Source organism: Lycium ferocissimum, chromosome 7 (assembly GCF_029784015.1).
Source record: "Lycium ferocissimum isolate CSIRO_LF1 chromosome 7, AGI_CSIRO_Lferr_CH_V1, whole genome shotgun sequence".
NCBI lineage: Eukaryota > Viridiplantae > Streptophyta > Magnoliopsida > Solanales > Solanaceae > Lycium > Lycium ferocissimum.
This window is the reverse complement of record NC_081348.1, coordinates 13,658,968-13,670,802: the sequence shown is the minus strand read 5'-3', so window position 1 is coordinate 13,670,802 and position 11,835 is coordinate 13,658,968. Positions and strand designations below refer to the sequence as shown.

Here is an 11,835-nt window from a genome sequence, read left to right as displayed (position 1 = left end):
TCTGAAATTGAGACGTAGTTAATTTATTTTAGTTAACTCTAGAAAGAAAAATGCAATTGGAAAATAACAACCGATAGCCTAATTAATTTGAATCTGTAACATACCCCATTTAAATTAGAGATAAGGCATCAATACCCCTGAACTTTATCCAACGTTCCAGCGACACACCTTTTCTTTTCGGGGGTCCAATTACCCCCCTAAACTTTTTTAAAACATATTCCCTCTATTTCAATTTATGTGAACCTATTTCCTTATTAGTCTGTGCCAAAAAGAATGACCTCTTTCTAGAATTGGAAACAATTTACCTTTATGAAATGATTTATAACCACACAAACCATATGTGCCTTATTTAACACCACAACTTTAAAAGTCTTCTCCTCTTTCTTAAACTCCATGCCCAGTCAAATGAGTTCACATAAATTGAAACGGAGGGAGTAATAGTTATCACCTGAAACTGGATATCTAAACTTTTATGGAGATTGACATTCACGCACCACATGTATATTTGTACCATTTCGATGTGTTTCAATTCTTTCGAACAAGAGAGGTTTGATGCTTTTGAATCCATTGTATTAATTCCACTTCTAAACTTTTATGATCTCGGCTTATGATTGATTGCCATGTATTTAGCTATTGAGCCTCAAAGTTTATGTTTTTATGTGATCGCGGCATAAAAAAAGAAAGTCTGAATTTTCTATTTTTTATTTTATTCTTTTCTATGTTTCTGTTTTTTCCCTTTCTTCTTCCCTTTCATGTGCAAGCCAATCATGGCTGTTGTTACACTCCGTACTTTTATACGTTAAGTTTCGTCTTGAGTTGGATGCTATAGATTTGGAAAGCGGAATTATCTTCGAGGTTATGAAGGGTTAAGTTCATGTTTGGTAAGTGTTGACGGGCTAGAGGATAAACGAATCGAAGAGAATACGTTCCGTCGGAGTTGATTTTGGGAAGTGCAAAATACGGACCATATTTTGGATATACGACCAGTATTTTCTGGCCATATTTTTATGTTGGTTCCAACTCTTTTCTATTATATATTACGTATACCCCTTATTTTATCTCATTTTCTCCACTTCCCCTGATCTTCAACATTCTAGAAAACCCTCTACATAATATCTAATTAATTCCTAAGAAAAATCAAGGATAGGATCCAAAGTGAAGATCAAGTTGTTATACCCCATTTCAACCAGGTCAAAGCGAAGTACAACATATTGGTGATTCCTAATTATTTAACTTAAGGAGTCGCCACCTAATTATTTTAAAGGTGAATTAGGACACCTATTTTAACTAAACAATGCTTAAAATTAATTCCAATTAATGGCCTACTTAGCTAATGTGATTCTAGGTAAGGGTTCTTATTTATCCTAAAGGGAAGGTCTTAGGCATCCTTTAAGATCCGCTAACTACAGCTAACCGGCCAAACTTAGGTTAATTATTAAAAGGTCTAAAATTTAAGAAAAAAACTTTGGATACTTTATAAATATTTGAGGAAATAAGTTATACCAGAAAAGCAATTTTGTCAAATTTAAGAAATCATCTAAAAAAAATCCGATTTCACTATTTCTAGAAAATATTTAAAAGAACTATATATCTTAGAATCTTTATTGAAAAACATAATTTTTGTTTGAATAAGAAGTTGTTGTCTTAAAACATGAACTTTTATTCAAGGAAGGATAAGATTTTAAGAAAAATGAAGTCTAAGTTTGCACTTAATAGATTTATTTGGTGAAAAATATTTAAGCAAACTCCGAGTTTAGCAAATAATTAAGTTAGTAACTATCCTTGAATGAAACTATCCTTTATTTTAGATTATGAAAAAGGCTTTTACGTCTAAATGGCCGAAAAGTACTTAATATTTAGAAAAAAAAAAAAAAATGATAAAACTATTTCCTATAAATCACAAGTTCCCCACACAATTTTAACCAAAGTGACATATCCAAAGCACAAATGAATTAGCAAAAATTTAAAAGAAAGATGAGAGAAAATAAACGATGAAAAAAAAGGGAAAAAGAATAAAGTCTTGCTAACATAAGCGATCCCAAGAAATTATATGACCATTTCGCTTCTTTGTGGGTTAAAGAATATTAATGTATTCTTAATGCGCGGTACTATCCAAAACTAATTAACGCCGAGCTAATTAAAACACTTATTTTTCAACTCCTTCTGAGTTAGTCCCAATTCAAGACTCCGTTTGTCCTAAATAATGAACATGTAAGTAAGAAAAAAAGAATAAATAACAATTAGCACGCAATCCCAATTAACAATAACATGGAGTATATATGTCATATGCCAAAAGACATATATATGTATCAAAGAAAGTTCGAGGTTCTAGGGAATATGAATGGAAAGCTAGTATAAAGGAATTGTACTTGAATATTCAACAAAATGGAGGTCTTCTAACATTGAACTCATTCTATTTCCTTACATGGAAAAGAAAAATGAATCTAATGGATGTTATTCAAACTCATATAAAATGAAGAACATGATTATATATATTGAAAAATATAGGTAAATGGCTCATAAACTTGATTAACTCAGCCCTTAACCAAATCAGTTCAGACACTCAGACAAGCTTGTTTTGCAGAAAGAAGTGAAAAAATAACAAACCTAAAATGTATGCTACTTAACTGAGCCACTTTACCAGATTATCAGGAATGGCATTTCATCTAAGCAAGCCCAAAAATCAGCTGGTTGTATCTTACAAATACTAAGATCATACTTTGAAAGTGAGATCAACTTTCTTGGTTTACCTAACTGCCTAACTCATAGTTCTTAGAAGAAACCATTGTTTCAAACGAAAATGAACTTACCAACCAGTTTGTCAAAGAAAAAAAAAAAAAAAAAAAAGAGACACTCCACATTTATATGATAATAACAAGTTCGCAGTTTGTTTGAGAGAGAAAAGAGATTTTACTTTTAGATACAACCATTAAAAATGGACATTTCATATGAGAAGTATTCTTCAAACAAATAATCCTAGTCTACTGGAAATCATGAAACAACTAGATCATAATACTTAAGTTGATACAAGGGCAAGACTATCCAAAATTCATTCCTAATGTTAAGTTTTGAAGAGGGAGATTGTTAACAAGCAGAAATGAAGGGGTTTCAAGCTAGAACCTTATCTAACACACAAAGAATTCCATTAACACCATCTTATGTTTTTAAAAGTAGCTTTGGGAATAATGATCTCCAACTATAAATTCTGAGCAAAATTTCAAAGTAGGTTTACATGTTTAAAATGACATCGCTTTTGAGAAAAAGGTTTCTAGATTGTCAAAGCATACTCTTTGAAATCTTTACACACACAACCCATTTTTTAAGATAACACGTAGAAGTCTACCCTTTAGTGAATGAAAGAAAAGAGTTTATTCCCATCATTCTTACTTATAAGAAAATGGACTTTCAGAAATCTCTAAATAGTCATATAAGCGCCACAGGTCCAACAATTGTGAAGGGGTACGGGGAAGGAGTTTTTGAACTAAGTCTTTGGGCAAAGATGATGCAACAGGAACGATAAACATCACAAAAAGACCAATCCCCAATCCCCAATATGCTTGCAACCCAACATAATCACAAGACAAACATTCATAACACTCAACTATTCCCAAACCAAGAAGAAACAAGTTTTATCTTAAACATCATGTAAGTTGCACACTTGGAATGATACTAAAGGCAATTCAACTGCATGATCAGATCAATACACTTGTAGTTTTAAAACAACAGTTATCTTGAATAGTGAAGCAAAGGCCAGTCAAAGAGTCAAAACACACACACACACATATATATACACATATATCAAAATTGTGAGACATCAGCACTATTTAATAAGGATATTTGACAACTCAAAAGCATAATGCAATATCCGGTTTAAATTGACCCAATTTTAATCAACAAGTTATCTCTTCAAATTAACACCTATATGATATAAACTATCACAAGTTATATTAATATCTCCTTTGAACATCCATAAAGGTCTTAACACGAAAAAGAAAATGAGGTTTAAGCTTTTTCTTTATAACAACCTAAATAAAACCGAGCGTATTTGAAAATATATGTATTAACAAAATCTACATTGAAAGGATATAAGGAAACTTTAAAAATAAAGCTTAAAGCTTAACCACCCCAAAAAAAAAAAAACTCTTAACCTAGGGCATTACTAATCCTTTAAATCTAAACTAAGTGCAAAGCTAAAGATTGCGCATAATTAAACCTACTCAAATGGAGCACATAAAGGATATGAAATGCTACCCTATTGCATAAATAAAAAAAAAGACATAATCAAAAAGCGGGATTTTTTTTTGGGAATTACTGCCTAAATTAACAAAATTACAACTAAATTAATTCACACAAACTCATAAACAAACTAAACTACTAGAATGAAAATAAACTAAGACGAAGAAGAAAATTACTGAACCTACTAATCTAATCTACTTTTGATGAAGCTAATAAATCAACCAATCTCTAAACTAATATAAAATCATGATGGAATGAGAAATAAAACGGAAAACTTGGTCTAAGATAATGAGAGAATTAATATTTTTAGGAGTAGAGAACTAGAACTTTGGGAGTCAAAAGGGATCCACATTCAAAACACGATGAACACGGACACGCTCAGATTTACCCAAAGTTCCAAACCGAAAGGTGAAGGACGGTTTGTTTGTGGATATATGACCGTTTTTCGCCAAAATGGGGGGGTAAATCTCGTTCAACCCATGGAAAGACAAAGACTAACATTTATAGGTAGGGTTAGGGTTCTAGTGAGCGGGAATTTGAAATCGAAAATTCAAAGTTGAGTCAAAACTCGTGCTAATCGAATTTAAGATGGGTTTTTGGGATTTTGATTGTTTTGCTCAAAATGGGCTAGATCTTGGACTTCTTTGGACGGTCCTTGGAGATTTTTAATGCCAAATCAAGGATCACTTTTTATTCAAAAAGTGTGGTTTTTTAGGATTGGGACTTTTAAAGAAAATATTTGCATGAAAATGGAGTAACCATATTGTGTCTACGAGAAAAGAATTATGGATATAAAAATATATGGATTAACTCAAATAAGAGAATGTGTATATATATATATATATATTATAATTAGTTTGCAATAATATTAGAGAGAGGTTTAAAAGTAAGAAATTGTTCGTTCAATAAAATAAATGCCATGCGTTTTGCATTAGCGATAAATAGAAAGTTTTAGGACTAATACCATCGCGAATTATAATAATTAAGTGGAGAATGTGATATACTAAAATAATAATAATAATTAATAATAATAATAATAATAATAATAATAATAATAACATAATATTAAAGTAAGAATAATATTTAGATTATAGTTGGAGTAAGGTAGCAAATACGACCATATTAATAGAAAGCTAATAATTGTAGTAAAATATAAATAATATATTTAGTTTATTAATAATTATTAGAAGCTCAAAAGAATGAATTGGAATAAAGGAGGGACAAAATCGGGTGTCAACAACTTGTCCCTCTTTGGCCGGTAATGATGAAAGAATTTTCGGGCAAAGACGTTGACCTAATAGCTTATTTTGTCCCGACTAAAAGAATTTGAGAGACTATAAGGATAAAGACTATAAGGCCGAACTCCGGTCTCCGAGTTGCCTACATATCTCGGGTTGCACGAGAATCAGGCCATGTGTAGCTCTAGAAAGATACGACACTTGCGAATAAGCAATCATGATTGGTGCAAATCTTTGAAAATATTGTCCCGGTGTCGGATTATAATGACACTGGGTATTATGATTGAGGAAATATATCGAACTTGAGCATTTTGGAATATGAATACGTGTGAACTCGATGATCGGGTTATGGATGTAAGCGGAATATTTGGGGGTAGAGACGAGCGTTCGAGGTAGACCCTTGACCTTTGTCGGGAAGTTTGATTACCCTTCCCAACAAATTGCCCCAGTTCACTGCCGAAGAAATAGTTCCACGTTGCGCTAAAGCTCCTGCGAAACTTAAACTAGATAAAATAGTTAGTAAATAAATATCGAAAGTAAAGCGACGTAAAATAGCCTTAGCTAAGGCTAATGCAAATGAGGTTTTAGGCCGATGATTCATGAGAATGATGCCTTTGGCGATGATTAATGAAAATGAGGCCTTAAACCAGATATGAAGATGAGGCTATTTAAGCCAAATGATTTATGAAAATGAGGCTTTCTAAGCCGGCATAATGAGATTTTCTTTAAAACCCAATGATTGATGAAAATGAGATTTTCAAACCAACATGATTCATGGTGTAAAGCATTTATGCAGTGTATTTTAAAGCATTTGTGCGGTGCATGTGCGTTTGAAAACATTTACGCGAAGCGGTTGAAAGTACTTTTGCGGCGCGTGCGCAGTGCTTCTTGAAGCAGGCATACAAAGTATTTGAAAGCAGTTGTGCAATACAGGTGCAGTGCATTTGAAAGCATTTATGCAGAGCATTTGAAAATAGTGCAATGTGCGGTAGCATTTGAAAGCGGTATGCAATACATGTGGATGCAAATGAAAGCATTTGTGTAGAGCATTTGTAGTGCATTTGAAAGCATTTTGCGGAGCATTTGAAAGTAGTTGTGTGCATGTGCAGCGCATTTGAAAGCATTTATGAAAGCATTTGAAAGCGGTAATGCGATGCATTTAAAATGCGTTTGAACGCGTGAGCATTTGAAAGCGTAGTGCGATTTGCGTTTGAAAGCATTCATGCAGAGCGTTTGAAAGCGGTGGTGCGATGCATGTGCAGTGCATTTGAAAGCATTTATGCGGAGCATTTGAAAGCAGTAGAAAATATTTGTGCATCGATACATTTGAAAATCTTTGTAAAACTTAAGCATTAATTTATCGTAAATTTCGAGAATTATTGGCACTTGAGAGGCATAATTCCTCCTAAATGTTATAAGAAAACTCAAACCGTTCGACGCATAGTCCTTGCAAGGCTGTAAACATTATAGATTTCCAGCTTCCGCAATTTTGAAAACCTGCACTCAAAGAAAATTTGTAAGTTTCAGGGGAGGTTGATTCGCGTTGACTTTGAAGATCCAGTTCTTGATGCTTCGTGCTTCCAGCTTTGTCTGGACTTGTAACCTCCGCCTATTTCTAAGTCTTGGCCAACTAATAAAACTATTTGATTAAAAATCATATTATTTCAAAAAGGAAATATGCATAAATTTATGGTAAATATGTATATAGTGATAAATAATTTCTGCCGAACTTTGAACCGTGACACGTTGTGAAACAAAGCGAACGTCCTTTCTCCAAAGTCTTTCCTTTGTCTGATGACTCTGTTGACCATATACTCTTTCATGTCTCTCGATGTCGTTTTGCAATGATGCCCTTAAAAATTGTCCCAGTTTCTGGCATAGGAGGATATTGAACTTTTTGACGAGACCGACTTATATAGGCCGCCTACGTACGAGCGTAGTTCGACATAGAAAAATAAAATTAAAATTTTCTAATAATGTGACCGAAGCCTATGTAGGCCGCCTACGTATCCCACCAAGGGAATCAGGTCAAGCGTAGTTCAAAACATACAAGGCAAAATAAAATTGAGGTTTTCTAATAATGTGACCGAAGCCTATGTAGGCCGCCTACGTATCCCACCACGGGAATCAGGTCAGGCGTAGTTCATGTTACAAACAAATGGAATTTTTTTAGAAATTTCTATCTTAAAAAGTCCAAACCCGATATGGGTTTCCTACGTATCCCACCGAGGGAATGTAGTTTCATTACATAGAAAGACATTACAAAAATTAAAAGCTCCTAAACGTAGTATCTCTTGATGGCATCTGCATTGATTGCTTTTGGCCATACTTCGCCATCCATTCTTCTAGAATTAGCGCTCCTCCAGTTAGTACTCGATGAACCATGTAAGGCCCTTGCCAGTTAGGTGCAAATTTTCCCTTAGCTTCATTTTGGTGTGGGAATATGCGCTTCAACACCAATTGCCCCGGTTTGAATTGTCTCGGTCTTACCTTCTTGTTGAAAGCTTTGGCCATTCTGTTCTGATAAAGTTGTCCATGACAAACTGCATTCATCCTCTTTTCATCAATGAGCATCAATTGTTCATATCGATTTTGTATCCACTTGGCATCACTCAACTCAGCTTCTTGGATAATCCTCAAGGATGGTATCTCTACCTCTGCAGGTAACACAACCTCTGTTCCATAGACCAAAAGATAAGGCGTTGCCCCAGTTGAAGTCCTAATAGTGGTGCGATAACCGAGAAGGGCCAATGGCAGTTTTTCGTGCCAATGTCGGTAATTATCAATCATCTTCCGCAATATTCTCTTGATGTTTTTGTTGGTCGCTTCAATCGCTCCATTCATCCGAGGTCGATAAGGGGTGGAATTGCGGTGAGTAATCTTAAATGTTTCGCATATCTCCGCATCGACCACTATTAAGATTAGCTCCATTATCCGTTATAATTGACTCAGGGATTCCGAATCGACAAATGATGTTATTGCGAACAAAGTCTACCACTACCTTCTTCGTCACTGACTTGTACGAAGATGCTTCTACCCATTTTGTGAAGTAGTCGATGGCTACCAAAATGAACCTATGTCCATTTGACGCGGCCGGCTCGATAGGACCAATAACATCCATGCCCCAAGCTGCAAATGGCCAAGGAGAACTCGTCACATTTAACTCATTTGGTGGGACTCGAATCAAATCGCCATGAATCTGGCATTGGTGACATTTTTGCACAAAACGAATGCGCTTGTTTCCATAGTCATCCGAAATAGCCGGCTCGTAGAATTTTCTTAGCCAGAGTGAAACCATTCATATGAGGCCCACATGTACCGCCATGTACTTCTTCAATCAACTTGACCGCCTCTTTGGCATCAACACACCTTAACAATCCTAAATCTGGAGTCCTCCTATAAAGGATTTCTCCATTTAGGAAAAAGTGGTTTGCTAATCTTCGAAGTGTTCTCTTCTGAACACTGGTTATGCCTTTTGGATAGTCTCCTGCCTTGAGATACTTCTTAATGTCATAGTACCAAGGTTCTCCATCCAGTTCTTCATCTACATGGAAATAATAAGCTTGCTGATCTTGCACATTCACCTTGATAGGATCTATGTAATTCTTGTCCGGGTGCTGAATCATAGAGGACAAGGTTGCCAAAGCATCAGCGAACTCATTTTGAGCCCTTGGGACATGTTTGAATTCCACCTTGATAAATCTCTTACACAAATCTTTCACACAATGCAGGTACGGAAGTATCTTCACGTTCTTAGTGGTCCATCGCCTTGTACTTGATGAACCAATAAGTCAGAATCACCTATAACCAACGATTCTTGTATGTTCATATTAACAGCCATTCTGAGTCCAAGAATACAAGCCTCATACTCTGCCATATTATTGGTGCACGAAAACCCGAGCTTTGCCGAAATTGGATAATGCCGTCCGACTCCGAAACTAAAATTGCTCCAATGCCAACTCCTTTGGAGTTTGCACCCCCATCAAAGAACATTCTCCACCCTGGATATTCCTCTGAGATATCTTCTCCGACAAACAACACCTCTTCGTTCGGGAAATAAGTTTTAAGAGGCATGTATTCTTCATCTACGGGATTTTTAGCAAGATGATCCGCTATTGCCTGCCCTTTGACAGCCTTTTGGGTAACATATACAATATCAACCTCACTTAGCAAAATTTTACATTTGGCTAACTTCCCAGTAGGATAGGCTTCTGAAAGATATACTTGAGTGGATCCATTCTTGAGATGAGATAAGTAGTATATGCAGACAGGTAATGTCTCAAATTTTTTGCAACCCAAGTCAAGGCACATGTTGTGTGCGTTCCAACAAAGTATACCGGGCCTCATAAGGCGTGAACTTCTTGCTCAAATAGTATATTGCTTGCTCCTTCTTTCCTGTTTCATCATGTTGTCCCAACACGCATCCAAATGCATTCACTGACACAGACAAATATAATAACAAAGGTCTTCCGGCTTTTGGAGGCACCAAAACAGACGGATTAGACAAATACTCTTTGATTCTATCAAAAGCTCGTTGGCAATCTTCCGTCCATTTGGTAGCAGCATCTTTCTTCAATAACTTGATTATTGGCTCACATATTACTGTCGATTGTGCTATGAACCGACTAATGTAGTTGAGACGACCGAGGAAACTCATCACGTCCTTTCGACTCTTTGGGGAAAGCAAGTCTTGAATAGCCTTTATCTTTGAAGGATCCAATTCTATGCCCCTCCTGCTCACAATAAAACCTAACAGCTTCCCAGCAGGAACACCAAATGCACACTTGGCAGGATTTAATTTCAAATTATATCGCCTCAACCTGTCAAAGAACTTCTTCAAATCCGTCAAGTGATCTGAACTCTTTCGTGACTTGATGATGATATCATCCACATAGACTTCAATCTCCTTATGGATCATGTCATGAAAAATGGTAGTCATGGCTCTCATATAGGTGGCACCTGCATTCTTGAGTCCAAAAGGCATCACTCGATAATAGTATACTCCCCAAGGTGTGATGAATGCCGTTTTCTCAGCATCTTCTTCATCCATCAGAATTTAGTGGTAGCCGGCGAAGCAATCAACGAATGATTGCAGCTCATGCTTCGCACAGTTATCAATAAGTATGTGAATATTTGGGAGGGGAAAGTCATCTTTCGGGCTAGCCTTGTTGAGATCCCGATAATCCACGCATACCCTAACTTTGCCATCCTTCTTTGGTACAGGCACGATATTGGCTAGCCAAGTGGGATACCTTGTAGCTCGAATGACCTTTGCATCAAATTGCTTGGAGACTTCTTCCTTGACTTTTAAACTCAAATCCGGTTTAATATTTCTTTTCTTTTGTTTCACTGGAGGACAAGATGGATCAATAGGCAACTTATGTGAAACAATGCGAACACGTCTATATATTGTCTCAAAAGGTTGATCAATTCTTCCCTTTGTGACGGAGTTAAATGGACGCTAATTCTTGTTTCCCTCACTGTTTTCGAATCTCCCAAGTTTATGGTCTCTCGTTTCATCCAAATTTGGTTTTGGCTTATTCTCAAAATGTTCAAAATCTTTAGTTAACTCTTCAGGTTGCATGTCCTCTTCATATTCTTCAGAATCTTGTTCGGCATTTAGGATTGGTTCGCTTGTTTCATTACGTGTCATATTCACAGTATCAGCAGATTTACTAGTTTGATTGCTGAAAAGAAAAGAGAAATTAATTAAATGAAGACGAAATTAAAATAGAAAATTATAGTTTGGATTTGGCATTTAAGCTTTCAAAAGGTGGAGGCAAAACACAACAAAAGCATAAACACGATTCAGCCTCAAATTTGAATCGCGTTGTTTCATCAAATACTAATACAAATCATCTACCAAGACTCCCGAGAACCGGGGGCGGGGGTACAAGTCCAATTGTTTAAAGCATCTCCGTGCTCGCATCCCGCATAGTTGGAGTTTCGGGGCAATCATCCGTAATCACATTGCATTCAACTTCTTCCTCGCAATGAATAGATTCTTGAGACCTTCCACGAGGTTGTCTTCGGTAGCCTTCCTCCGATACTTGGGTGACGACGCCTTGAAAAATGACCGATTCAAGAGAGGGACAAAGCTTTGGCAAGGGAATATCACCTTTCCTTTTCGAGACTAGCCAATGAGATTTCTTCAAGAGTGGGCTCGTATCCAAGACCAAAAGTATCCTTCGACCGGTAATTGAATTGGTTCTACTATTCCATCCAAGTTCACTCCGAGACCTCGACCGTGCTTAAAACCATTCTTCAACATTTCCCAAGCCACCATCATAAGCACACGTGGCAATTCTTTACCCTTTCAGCTCGAGTAGTACACATGGTTTCCTTAATATGGAAAACAGAT

At 36.1% G+C, this 11,835-nt stretch overlaps 1 pseudogene; it reads right to left on the bottom strand.

Moving 5' to 3' along the window:
• Nucleotides 1-7,752: 7,752 nt before the first annotated feature.
• On the bottom strand, nucleotides 7,753-9,261 carry LOC132062531 (uncharacterized; annotated as a pseudogene).
• Nucleotides 9,262-11,835: the final 2,574 nt, after the last annotated feature.